This window comes from Chrysemys picta, unplaced genomic scaffold (assembly GCF_011386835.1).
Source record: "Chrysemys picta bellii isolate R12L10 unplaced genomic scaffold, ASM1138683v2 scaf52, whole genome shotgun sequence".
Lineage (NCBI taxonomy): Eukaryota > Metazoa > Chordata > Testudines > Emydidae > Chrysemys > Chrysemys picta.
Window position 1 is genome coordinate 173,504 of NW_027052759.1, and position 13,618 is coordinate 187,121.

Consider the following 13,618-nt stretch of genomic DNA (forward strand, 5'->3'; position numbering starts at 1 on the left):
GGACCTGGAACCAGTAACCCCCGAACTCACCCAAGGCGTGGTCCCAGACCCTGAGGGCACACAGGGGACCTCTGGTGAGTGTACCTTTGTAAATATTACACATGGTTTAAAAGCAAGCGTGTTTAATGATTAATGATTAATTTGCCCTGGCAATCGCGGCCAGTACAGCTACTGGAAAAGTCTGTTAACGTGTATGAGGATGGAGCGGAAATCCTCCAGGGACATCTCCAGAAAGCTCTCCTTCATGTACTCCCAAAGCCTTTGCAAAAGGTTTTTTGGGGAGGGCTGCCTTATCCCGTCCGCCATGGTAGGACACTTTACCACGCCAGGCCAGTAGCACATAGTCTGGAATCATTGCATAACAAAGCATGGCAGCATATGTTCTCGGTGTTTGCTGGCATGCAGACAACATCCATTCCTTATCGCTCTTTGTTATCCTCAGGAGAGTGATATCATTCACGGTCACCTGGTTGAAATGGGGCGATTTTATTAAGGGGACATTCAGAGGTGCCCGTTCCTGCTCTGCTGAACAGAAATGTTCCCCGCTGTTAGCCACGCCGTGGGGGGGAGGGGTGAAGTGATCATCCCAGAGATTTGGGGGGGGGTGTTAGTTGGGTTTGTGCTGCATGTTAACCCGGAAACCGCAGCCCCTTTTAAATGGCCAACCCAACGGGTGCTTGGTATGGGAAAGGAGGGTGCTACTGTTTGAAATCATTCCCACATGTTAAGAAGGTTAAAAAAGCCAAAAGACTGTGGCTTACCATGGCTGCCTGCAAGCCGAAATCTGTTGCCTGGCACTGCGTGAGTGATCTCTCACACCAAACCGGCAGGCCCTCAATATAAGAGGAAAAATGTGACCTTGTAACGAAAGTACATGTGCTGTGTAATGTGAACAGCAAAATTTAACGTGAAAGAGTGTACCCATTGTTCTCTAAAATGTGTCTTTTTTAACCACCTCTCCCTTCTCCTCCACCAGCTGCAAATGTTTCTCCTTCACAGAGGCTAGTGAAGATTAGAAGGAGAAAACGGCAGACTCGGGATGATATGTTCTCGGAGCTCCAGATGTCCTCCCACGCTGACAGAGCACAGCAGAACGCATGGAGGCAGTCAATGTCAGACTACAGAAAAGCACAATATGAACGAGAGGAGAGGTGGCGGGCTGAATCGCGGGATGAACAGAGCAAGTGGCGGGCTGAAGATGATAGGTGGCGTCAGCTTGCAGACAGAAGGCAAGAGTCAATGCTCCGTCTACTGGAGCATCAAACTGATGTGCTCCAGCGTATGGTTGAGCTGCAGGAAAGGCAGCAGGAGCAGAGACCGCCGCTACAGCCCCTGTGTAACCAACAGCCCACCTCCCCAAGTTCCATAGCCTCCTCAACCAGACGCCCAAGAACACGGGGGGGGGGGCCTCCGGCCACCCAGTCACTCCACCCCAGATGATTGTCCGAGCATCAGAAGGTTGGCCTTCAATAAGAGTTAAAGTTTTAAACTGTAGTGTGTCCTTTTCCTTCCCTACTCCCCCACCCATCCCAGGCTACCTTGGCAATTATCCCCCTAGTTGTGTGATGAATTCATAAAGAATGCATGAATGTGAAGTAACCATGACTTTATTGCCTCTGCATGTGCTGCTCGAGGGTGGGAGGGGAGGGTGGGGTGGTTGGTTTACAGGGAAGTAGAGTGAACCGGGTGGGGTGGGGGCGGACGGTTCATCAAGGAGAAACAAACAGAAGTTTCACTCCGTAGCCTGGCCAGTCACAAAACTCATTTTCAAAGCTTCTCTGATGCGCACCGCGCCCTGCTGTGCTCTTCTAACCATCCTGGTGTCTGGCTGCACGTAATCAGCAGCCAGGCGATTTGCCTCAATCTCTCACTCCGACATAAATGTCTCCCCCTTACTCTCACAGATATTGTGGAGTGCACAGCAAGCAGCAATAACAATGGGGATATTCTTTTCGCTGAGGTCTGAGCGAGTCAGTAAGCTGCGCCAGCGCGCTTTTAAACATCCAAATGCACATTCTGGAAAAGACCTTTCCAACACTCAGCTGGACAGCATAGCAGAGTTCATCAAACAACTGGGGTTAAAACCAGGAAAAAGGGGGAGGGAAGGGAATGTCTGTGGGGAACATGGCAAGGAGCTCACATGGTTCTGTAAGGAGATTGCCAAAGCTCTTTGTGAAGATTGCAAAGGATCCCCGACTCACCGCTCTCACGCTGTGATTCCCATGGCAAAGGCTGCTCATGGGTCCAAGGTAGGGGTGTTTTGCTAGCTAATTAAATCACTTCAAGGCCCTGTGTCACCCCCTCTCTGGACTGACGCCAGTCTGCTGTGGGTGGGCCTAACCCCAGGATCCCATGTGCTTCTGGGCCTCTCAGACACACTCCCAGCTGCAGACCCCATGTCTGCCACCCTGCTTTGTGGAGTGCTCCTGCACAGCCCAGCTGCCTTAACCCCACGAACCAGTGCTGCTGCCCTGCCAAGCTCCAAGTCACATACACACGCTCCACACACTGTGCAGATTTCCAGCTTGCTGTGCGCACGCTGAGTTCTCAACTGACCCTTTCAGGGACAATGTGTCAGCCGAGTCGAGAACACTGGCCTAGGAAAGGGATTTCTGAACCATGGGCCTTTGTACCAAAAAAAAAAAAAAAAAAAAAAAGCCGCAATCGCGATCTGCGGCGGCAATTTGGCGGGAGGTCCTTCACTCCCAGGCGGAGTGACGGACCCTCCACCGAATTGCCGCCGAATACCTGGAACTGCCGCCCCTGTCCGGAACGGCCGCCCCAAGCACCTGCTTGAGAAGCTGGTGCCTGGAGCCGGCCCTGATTCAGATGTACCAATAGTCAAAAAGGCTATTAGCTGTAATCTGTGCAATTTAAATGAACAAGTCTACAATCCATGATCCCATGGTCCTACACCACTCCAAGCCTAAGACGGGTTGACATATTTTAAGGACAATGAAGCCATCAAAGCCAGATGGAAGGAGCATTTTGAGTCACTCCTGAATCGTGAGTCAACCGTCTCTAATGCCACCATCGAATCTATACCTCAGTGACATGAAAGAGAATCTCTTGCTGATCCTCCTGCCCTCGAAGAAGTAACATGATCCATCATGCAAATGAAGAACAGCAAGGCAGCAGGGCCAGATGCTGATGACATCCTCGTGCACACTAAGACTGACCTTCAGTCCACACTGGATTTTTTTGCACAAGCTCATCGAAGCCTAGGACTCTGACTCAATATTCGGAAGACTAAAGTGCTCCATCAGCCTGCCTCAGGCCTTTTACATAACCCATAAGACAAATATGACTCCTACACTCCTTTAGGGATGCAAACCCAGCTGTCTGGAGAGGTACCACCGACAATGCTTCTGGAAGATCCTTCGCATCAAATGGGAAGATTGCTACGCTAACGCCAGCATCCTCACTGAAGCCAATGTCACCAGCACTAAGCAATGATTCTCATGAACCAGCTTCATTGGGCTGAACATTGTGTGCGGATGCCATACTCTCGCCTCCCAAAACAAGCCATCTACTCTCAGATCACCCATGGTCAGAGATCCCGTGGTGGTCAGAGGAAACGCTACAAATAGACACTGAAAATGTATCTCAAGAAAACTGATGTGGACATCACAAGCTGGGAGGAGCAAGCCACCAACTGACCTCAGTGGTCAGCCTCCATCAGGTAGTGGCCCGCTTCGAGGAGAAGCGCCTTTCCCTCAAAGCTGAAGGAAGGAAAAAGAACTTTCTCACAATGGGGAGCTGACCCGCTAGGAAATGTCTGTACCTACTGCGGGCAGATCTGTGGTTCCAGGATTGGACTCCTGAGATATCTCAGGACCCATAAGTAAATCTGTGGTAGAGATCATCCGCGAACCAAGGAACTGCCGATGATGATGATTTCAGCTGAAAAATGTTGCCCAACTCTAGTGATAAAAAACGTCACAAGAGAGCATGCCCAAAACAGGAAACAAACAAACAAAAACTGCCTGTGTTTGACTTTGCAAACATAACAAAATGGATGAAGGTAGCAGGGATGGGGAGAGAACCACTGTACTAAAATTTTTAACAGCTATTACACATTATTAATTCCTCTTTTTTGTCTTTTAGAAGAAATTCTTGCTGAACTTGGTAAGTTCAATTTTTCCTATTCCTTGTTTCTGGAGTCCCCTGAAACCTCTCCCACTAAGGGATGAGGCTTTCCTGACCTGTGCATCCCCCCAAAAAAACAACAGTCCTACATCTCCTTCCTTTCCTCATCTTTCCCCTCCCAATTCTGCCAGATCATCACACCTCTCTGCCCCCAAGTTCTATCCTCATCCCACATAGCCGACTCCTCCCTGCCTTCACTTGACCCCACTTGACCCCACGGTGCATTTGAGACAGGTGTGTTTTAAACCACTAACTGTAAATCTGTCCCTCTCTTTCACAAGCACAACACATTGTGTTCAACCGTTGGAATATCACCATAACCATGGCAGAACGAAAGCTCATAATTTGCCTTTTTCTCCTTCTAGCAACCTTGCGATCTGAAATGAAGAAAGACAAAGGTAATTTCTGGGACCAGTGGGGTGTATTCAAAAGACTAGCAAAGGGGAAATAAACACAGCTTCTGCTCTTTCTTTAAGATGAAAGAAGAAGGGCTGAAACACTGTTTTTTAGAATGTGATTGTTCAATATATTAGCAATTCAGGTCCTGCCTAGGACCATGGAGGGCAGAGGGAGGCAGGGAACGGAGCAGAGCAAAGAGGAAACCAGCAAACTGAAAAGGCCAGAGGCTGTCTGGGCAGCAGGCTATTGCTGCTTTGCCGGCTACTGCTGGAGGAATCCTGGCTGCAGGGGCTTGGAACACCTCTAAGTTTTCCTGCTGTCATTTCCCCCATCGCCATGTGGCTGGGCAAGGAGGTTACATGGGGCTGGTTCCCCTGTGGTCAGGGGGACTCTGGTTGGGTCTCAGCCCTGGCACCAGGTGCTTTTGTTGCTTCTCAAGCTCTTCTCTCCCACCAGAGAAATGAAGAGCCTGATCGAACATTGTGCCAGCAAAATCAGCTGCCTCAATTGTTCTCCAACCATGTCGTCCGCTCCCTACTCAAATCCCTCCCCTGGCTCCTCTTCTACTTCTGCAGCAAATTGTAGCTTCTCCTCAATGCCAAGGATCAGCACCCAGGAGCTGGATATTTTGTAAGAGGGGCTGCTCTCCTGTCCTGGCATCTGTGGGGTGTCCCACAACCTCAGCCAGAGGTGGATGAATTTCAGGTTCAGAGATGGGCTCCCAGGATGATCAGGGTCATGGAGGGCCTGCCGTAAGAGAGGAGACTAAAAAAACTGAGCTTGTTTTGGGTAGCAAAGGGAAGGCTGAGAGGGGATGTGATTGCTCTTTGCGAATGCATCAGGGGAGTAAACAACATGGAGAGAGATGAACTGTTGAAGCTAACAATCAAATCGACCAAGAAGAAATGGGGATTATCTGGCCTTGAATTCAATTCAGGCTGGGAACTAAAGGTTTCTACCCATCAGAGGAGTGAGGTTCTGGAGCAGACTGCCAGGAAGTGTTGTGAGAGAAAACAACAGGTATTTAAAGGTATTTTCAGGTATTTAAAAGGGTGTCATAAGGAGGAGGGAGAAAACTTGTTCACCTTAGCCTCTAAGGATAGAACAAGAAGCAATGGGTTTAAACTGCAGCAAGGGAGGTCTAGGTTGGACACGAGGAAAAAGTTCCTAACGGTCAGGGTGGTTAAACACTGGAATAAATTGCCGAGGGAGGTTGTGGAATCTCCATCTCTGGAGATATTTAAGAGTAGGTTAGATAAATGTCTATCAGGGATGGTCTAGACAGTATTTGGTCCTGCCATGCGGGCAGGGGACTGGACTCGATGACCTCTCGAGGTCCCTTCCAGTCCTAGAATCTATGAATCTATGAAACAGAACTAATGTTAAAATGGAACTTGCTAAGTTTTTTAATAGGATTTTATGAAGGGGCTGTGATGGGGATCCCAGGATGTCACCTGGACTGGGGGACTGCTGAGCCCTCTGTCCCACCACTGGGTGGTTGTTGGCAAGCTACAGACCTCTGGCAGGTTCTGCATTTACACGGATATCCACAGGAAGGGACACACCTAGCTGAGTTACATGAATGCTTCTCCCAGCCACTCATGAATCGTCAGCAGAGAGGCTCCAGCCAATCCTCACAGCTCCCCAGCCTAGGACCCCAGAGCTGAAGTGTCTTGCGCTGGTCAGAAGCCTGAGCAATGTAAGTTCATTACCCAGTCTGCCCCTCCCTCAATGTGGAGAGGACACACACTAACCTTTGTATCCTGAGCTGAGATTTTCCAAGCACTTCAACTATTTTATGTAAAATATAAAACAGATTTAATAACTACAGAAAGATAGATTTTAAGTTATTATAAGTAGCAGACATAGAGATCAAAGTTGGTTACCTAAGAAAGAAAAGTAAATTTGCAATCTGAGTTCTATAAACTAAACAGGATTTGAATCAAGCAGTGTCTCACCCTGACAGATGGTACAAACAGGTCACAGATCTTCAATACAGTGGCTGGGTCTCTCCTCCAGCACCGGACCACCCTCCACAGTTCAAAGTCTTTGTCCGCTAGATGTTTCTTCCAGGTGTTGAGTTGTGGCAGGAGTGAAGCCAATCACGATGTCACATCCCTTCTTTTATAGTTTCTTCCAGTTTGCTGCAAAGATCTATGCTTGCGAGGTGGGGGTCTGCCTCCATTGGTCAAGTAATCTCCATTGTCTACGTGACCTCTCTGAGAAATCTTCTGGGATGGCTGCTGGGAAAGTGAATTCCCTTTAATGGCCCATCAGCACATCTGGCTACTCCATTGTTGCACCTGAAAGGCTGGTTGTGGATGTTTCCAACCTCACAACATATTTCAGTAACACACACCTAGCAAAACTTCATAACTTCACATACAATCATAGCACATACAATCCAACAGGATATTAATGTTAAACAGATCAAGAATTTTAAAATGATACTTTACAATGGATACTTTGTAGGAAACATATCATAATTATATGATGGGGTGAATATAGGGATTTCAGGGGGCTGCTTTGAGGTACAAAGTGCCACAGGAGCTGTCTGTGAGAGCAGGGGACTGGAGTAAGTGCAGGCTTCACTAGGGAAAAGGTCCAGGTGTATATCAAGGTAGGCTGCATGGATGTAGCTAACAGTGAAGTCTGATAATGGAGCAGCAACTCTGCTGTAGTTAGGATTGAGACTCGCAGTTTAAAAGATAACTTTTCTCACTGAGCTAAAACTGATTGAAAACTGCTCTGCCTGATGGGAATGGTATGTTGTGGACATGGTGGGACACAGCTTAAAAGGGGCAGAACTAAGGATGCTTTGAACAGGTGGCATGTAACTTAACTTTGTATTTCCTGGATTTCAGAGGTGTTAGCGCAGTGTACAGTCCAGCCCAAGGTGTGCACCATCATCTCTGACACAGCTGTCATTTCAAATAGCAGCAAAGCAGGGTACAATGGATTTACTGAGTACATGTTGTCGTTTTCAGTCAGACAGTGGAAGAGATAAAATTTTCCATCGAATGGAGGAAATCTGTTTCCCTGCTGTATATTCAAAGCAACGTGCTGTAATTTCAGACAAGAAAGTTTACTTCACACCTTTTGAAATTCAGGAGAATAGCAATGGTTGAGCATCAGAGAGCACAGTTATTTTATAACAGTGCCATTGCTTAGTCAAAGAGCTGAGGTATTCAGATGTAACAAAGGTCAAAAAGTCTATCAGCTACAACCTCTCCAACTTAACGCCTCTGCTCCCTGGTCTGTGCAGGCAGACTGGTTGGTGAATGACAGAGTCAGAGAAAGAGCTGTTGAAATAATTGATTTTTTTGTTTGTCTGGTAGTTATAAAAACTTCAAAACTATTTCATTGTGATTTGGGGCTTTTGAAAACATTGTTTAAATTAAAAGCTAAGTCAGTTTGGAAATGAAGGGCTAGATTTAAAGAGGTGGTCAGTGATAGCAGGGGACTGGCTCAATGATTCAGGTGGTTCCTTCCAGTCCTATGTTGTTAGGTTTCACAAGGTGCCTTAGGCCAGATCTACACCACAAACATCTCGGTATAACTACGTCACTCAGGGATGTGAAAAATTATACCGACCTAACCCTGGTGTAGACAGCGCTTTGTTGACGAGAGAGCTTCTTCATCTCTGCAGTGCTGTACATGTAGACAAGCCATGACGCGTCATTCTAAAAACTAAGGAGCACCTCCTTAGTTTTTCGAATGATGCGTCATGGCTTGTCTACATGTACAGCACTGCAGAGATGATGTCCCTCTGATCACCGATAGCCCAGTTATTAAGTCACTCAGACGAACTGCGGCGGCCCAGCTTTGAATCCCTGCTCTCCCCTTTCCTAGGCGAGTGCCCTAACTGCAGGGCTGCTGGCTATTCTAAGTGGGTCTCTCTCAATCTCTCTGTCGAAGCTGTTCTAGGTGGTATAAATCATTAAATAGTCTTAGGCACAGAGACTGAAACCCAGGAGCTCACCCCTCCCCAGTGACCATCCTAATCCCTACCCTACAGAGCCTACACTTGCTTTCTGGGCCAATGAGTATTAAATATTAAGGTACATAAGTATTTTCATAAATATTCTCTAAGGTATATGAAGTATTAAACATATAAAGGTGACAGCCCTGCCAGAGTTAAGGTTTAGATCAGGCCTGTGTTTGAAGCTGGTCTTTCCTAACTGCTCTAAAATCAGCGTGGTTCCTTGGATTGCCCTGACATATGATGTGGCTCCTGGGAACACAGGTTTCTATTACTGATCCATATTTGACCATTTGACTTTGCAAAAATACAAAAAAGGACAGGGGAGAAAAAATACCTCTATTATGAAACATCTTAACAACTATCATCATTTTCATACATTATTTATTTTTCTTTATTTGTCTTTTAGAGGAAATTCTTGCTAAATCTGGTAAGTTCCATTTTCCCTCTTCCTTCTACCTGGAGTACAGAGAAACACCTCCCACTAAGGGATGGGAGTTGTATGATCTTTTGAAAATTGTTTTTAATGTGGAACCTTAACATTTTATTTCTACACATTTAAGAATCTGATTAAAAAACTAGAAATAAATAAGTTAAAAGGTCTTGTTAGAAATGTTTGCTGACACCTCTTCTTGCTGACACCTCCACAAGCTGTTTTGTTTTCAAATATAGCAATATTTGAAATGTATTCATTGTTATGTTTTTTAAATGTGTGAGAGATTGAAGAGATGAATGAAAAGCATAGTTCCACTTTTTCTACAATGAACTGGAAAAAGTATAGCTATATATATAGCACCACTTAAGAGCTTAAAATAAGAGTCTAGCTAAGGCTTGGTCTACACATGAAAATTCTATCAGTGTAGCTACATTGGTCAGGGGTATGAAAGTCTTCCAGGCCAGTGGAAGAGTGCTTCCATCACCTTAGCTAACATCATTCCCCCTTGTGCTCCGGGGGGAAAGGGGGCTGCACACTCCGGCAGATCAAAGCAAGTTCGATATAACGCGGTTTCACCTATAACGCGGTAAGATTTTTTTTGCTCCCGAGGACAGCATTATATCGAGGTAGAGGTGTATCTGACTGATTTGCAGAATATTGGCTAAATCAGCTAGGGAGAGAAACCTTTCTCTAGACATTGCCCTTCCAGAGATCTGCTTTGTTGGTGGAAGAAACTGTTGTTCTGAGATTATTTATTATTATACCCAGGGATTTCAAAGGAGTTTGAATCCTCCTTTTATCTCTGGCACTAAGTTCACTTTGAAGCTCAGAAGCAAACTCTGAGTGCACCTCAGACTGCTGTAGGAAACAAACAGGATGGTGGGGAAAAGGTCTGGGATAAGTTTAAAGAATTATCATTAGTGCAGCCCTGTGGGTTTGGGTGAAATATAACACACCCAGAGCCTTCTGCACTCAGGCCCAGATCCACAAAGGAACTTGGGCACTATGCCTAACTTTCAGCTAGCCCCTCCCCTCCCCCCCCCGTGGCATCTACAAAGCCTCAGTCAGGCACCTAGGCCCCTGATACCATGTGTGGGGAGACGTGAGGCCTATGAATGTGATTCACACAAACTAGGCAATGAGAGATGCTCAGAAGTGGAGTGTGACCCTTGCTGGAGAAACACAGCCCAGCCCTGGACAGTGCTGCAGCGGCGTGGCTCCAGCAGGGCCTGAGCTCCCGCCGCTCGGCCGCAACTCGCAATCCCGCCCCTTACCTAGGGTTACCATTCGTCCGGATTTACCCGGACATGTCCTCCTTTTGTGTGCTAAAAATAGCGTCCGGGGGGAATTTGTGAAGCACTCACAATGTCCGGGATTTCCCCCCGGCAGAGCAGAGCGAGCGGCTGGGAGGGCTGCAGGGAAGTCCCGGGCTGGACTCAGGAGCAGCTGTAGAGGAGCCGGATCCGCCCTGCATTCTGAGCCGGCAGCTCCCTTGCAGCCCAGTCCAGCAGCACTGTGCAGGGCCAGGGACCGGGTTTTGTTGTGCAGGGCCAGGGACCGGGTTTTGTTGTGCAGGGCCAGGGACCGGGTTTTGTTGTGCTGGGGAGCTCAGCCACGTGTCCGGCTCGGCTGCACAGAGCCCAACACTCTGTTCTGAGCAGCAGGGTAAGGAGGTCAGGGGGCAGGAAGGTTCTGGAGGGGGCAGTCAAGAAACGGGGGGGGGCTTTTTTGGGGGGAGTGGAGAAAGTTTTGGGCAGTCAGGGTACAGGTAGGGGGTAGGGTCCTGGGGGGCAGTTGGGGGGGGTCTTAGGAGGGGGCAGTTAGGGGACAAGGAACAGGGAGGCTTAGGTAGGAGGTGGGGTTCTGGAGGGCAGTTAGGAGCAGGGGTCCCAGGAGGGGGCAGTCAGGGGACAAGGAGCGGGAGGGGTGGGGGGTTGGGAGTTCTGGGGGGGGCTGTCAGGTGGCAGGGGTGGGGAGATGGATCGGAGCAGTCAGGGGACAGGGAGCAGAGGGGTTTAGATGGGTTGGGAGTTCTGGGGGGGGGCTGTCAGGGGGTGGGGAGTGGTTGGATGGGGCGTGGGAGTCCCAGGGGTCTGTCTGGGGGTGGGGGTGTGGATAAGGGTTGGGGCAGTCAGGGGACAAGAGGCAGGGAGGCTTAGATAGGGGGTGGAGTCCTGGGGGGCAGTTAGGGGCAGGGGTCCCAGGAGGGGGCAGTCAGGGGACAAGGAACGGGGGGAGGGTTGGGGGTTCTGGGGGGGTGGGAAGTGGGAGGGGCAGGGGCGGGGCTAGGGCGGGGCTCCTCCCGTCCTCTTTTTTTCTTGCTGAAATATGGTAACCCTACCTTACCTCGCGGCTCTGAGCGGGAGGAGCTCAGGCCCCGCCCGAGCCATGCTGCTGCAGCGCTGTCCAGGGCTGCTCCTGGATGCGGCGCGCCGTGGCGCTGGGGGATGGGGGAAGGCAGAGGCGGGGGGGAGCCTATGACGTTCTCGTGGGGGCCCCTGCGGGGCCTGGGGCAAATTGCCCCACTTGCCCCCCCAGGCAGCCCTGGCTATAGGAAAGAGAAGACGTGAGGGAGGAAGAGGACACAGGAAGTGAGGGGCAAAGTCTCACATCCCAGGTGGTGGTGGGTTTTAGCCAGACCCAATGGAGGTAGTGATGTCATCTGGGTCCCACATTCTGGCCTGGTCTGGTCAGGTGCCTTTCAGGCTCAGGATGACAAAGATCCAACGGTGTCATGGGGGATCCCGGGGTTCCAGGGGACAGTGGGGGTGGCAGCCATGATGATGCAGCTCACTCCATTCAGTCACCCCTCCCCCCATCAGCAGTGAGTCTCAGACTCTCCTGCCACAGGCTTTTCTTTCAAGAACCCCAAAGGGAAGGGAGAGGTGGAATAGCTCTGTTCACTCATTATATTGTCCACCAATTACACCCAGTTTCTGACACACCAATTTTGGTCTCCTTAGTACCAGTCCCACACGTCGCTTCTTCACCAGGCATGAGCTTAACTCAATCCTTGAGTTATAGCAGGAGGTCTCTTTGTCTGGGCTATTTCAGTCTGTTTCACTCCCCTTTCAACCCCTTTCCTCTCAACTAGGGTGACCAGATGTCCCGATTTTATAGGGACAGTCCTGATTTTTGGGACATTTTCTTATATAGGCTCCTATTACCCCCCACCCCTGGTCCCGTTTTTCACATTTGCTCTCTGGTCACCCTACTTTCAACATTTATTACCATGGGTTACTGTGACTTTTGATGAGCTCTCACTCACGTCTGCCAGCGGCGCTCACAGTCAGGGTCAGCCTGTAGGGACAGTTATCACAACGGGGGTTGAAGGGAGGGGGGGTTTCTGCCTTCACCCCTTGGTGAGAAGACGAATATGGGGAATGAAGGGACGGCAAGGGGGACCCACCTGTCACTGAAAGGGGGGTTCATGACAAGTACAGTTATAATAGTTTTCAGTCTTATAACACATTTACGATCTTTTCAACTTAAAATTACCTATCCCCTCCCCATTCTCTGCCCCCTATTTCAGCTCCTACTGTCCTCTACTGCAGTCCTTCCCCTTCCCCCCACTCCCTACCCCCCCCTTCAGCTGCTGTCCCCCTTCCTGTCCCGAGGTTTTTTAACCCATTCCCTTGAATTCCCCACAGTGCATGTGACTCTGGATCCAGACACAGCTCATCCTGAACTCATCCTGTCTGAGGATCGGCGGGGTGGGAGATGGGGAGACACACGGCAGGACCTGCCCAACAATCCTGAGCGATTTGATCGTTGGCACTGTGTGCTGGGCTCTCCAGGGTTCACCACGGGGAGTTGGTACTGGGAGGTGGAGGTGGGGGATGAGGAATTCTGGGCCATCGGGGTGGCCAGGGAGTCTGTGTGGAGGAAAGGCTGGATCGGCATTTCCCCTGAGGAGGGGATCTGGGCCATGAATTGGTGGGGATGGGTGTCTAAGGTTCAACCTGCCCCTCAGAGCACCCTGCCCCAGAGCAGCTGGCACCGGCAGGTTCGGGTCTGTCTGGACTATGAACAGGGGCAGGTGGCATTTTTCAGTGCTGATAATGAGGCCCCGATCTTCACTTTCACTGAGGTCTCCTTCGCTGGGGAGAGAATCCGTCCTTTCTTTCAGATGAACTCCCAGCTCAGACTGGGTCCCTGAGATGGAGGGACGGGGGTGACATTCACCCAGGGCCGTCCTTAGGCATACTCAGCATACACAACTGTGTAGGGCACTGGAAAATTCGGGGCACCTCCTGGGTCTTAGTGTCCACCCCCCACCTTCCTATCCCTGTTCTGACCCTTCCTGCAGGCTCCCACAGCTGGCTGCTGCAGCCTGGTGTCTCTTACTCCGGAAGGGAGCTAGTAACTTAAAAGTGAAAAAGCCTCCAGCCTGCCAATCCTATTAGCACAACATTGAAACTGTTAAAGAGCCATTCGAGTGGTAATGAAGCCATTTAACAGGCATTTGCCAACCCCTAGGTATATACTGTCAGGGTACGTCTATACTTACTTCCTGGTCCGGATGTAAGCGATCGATCTTCTGGGATCGATCCCGGAAGTGCTTGCCGTCGACGCCGGTACTCCAGCTCGGCGAGAGGAGTACGTGGCATCGACAGGGGAGCCTGCCTGCCGCGTCTGGACCCGCGGTAAGT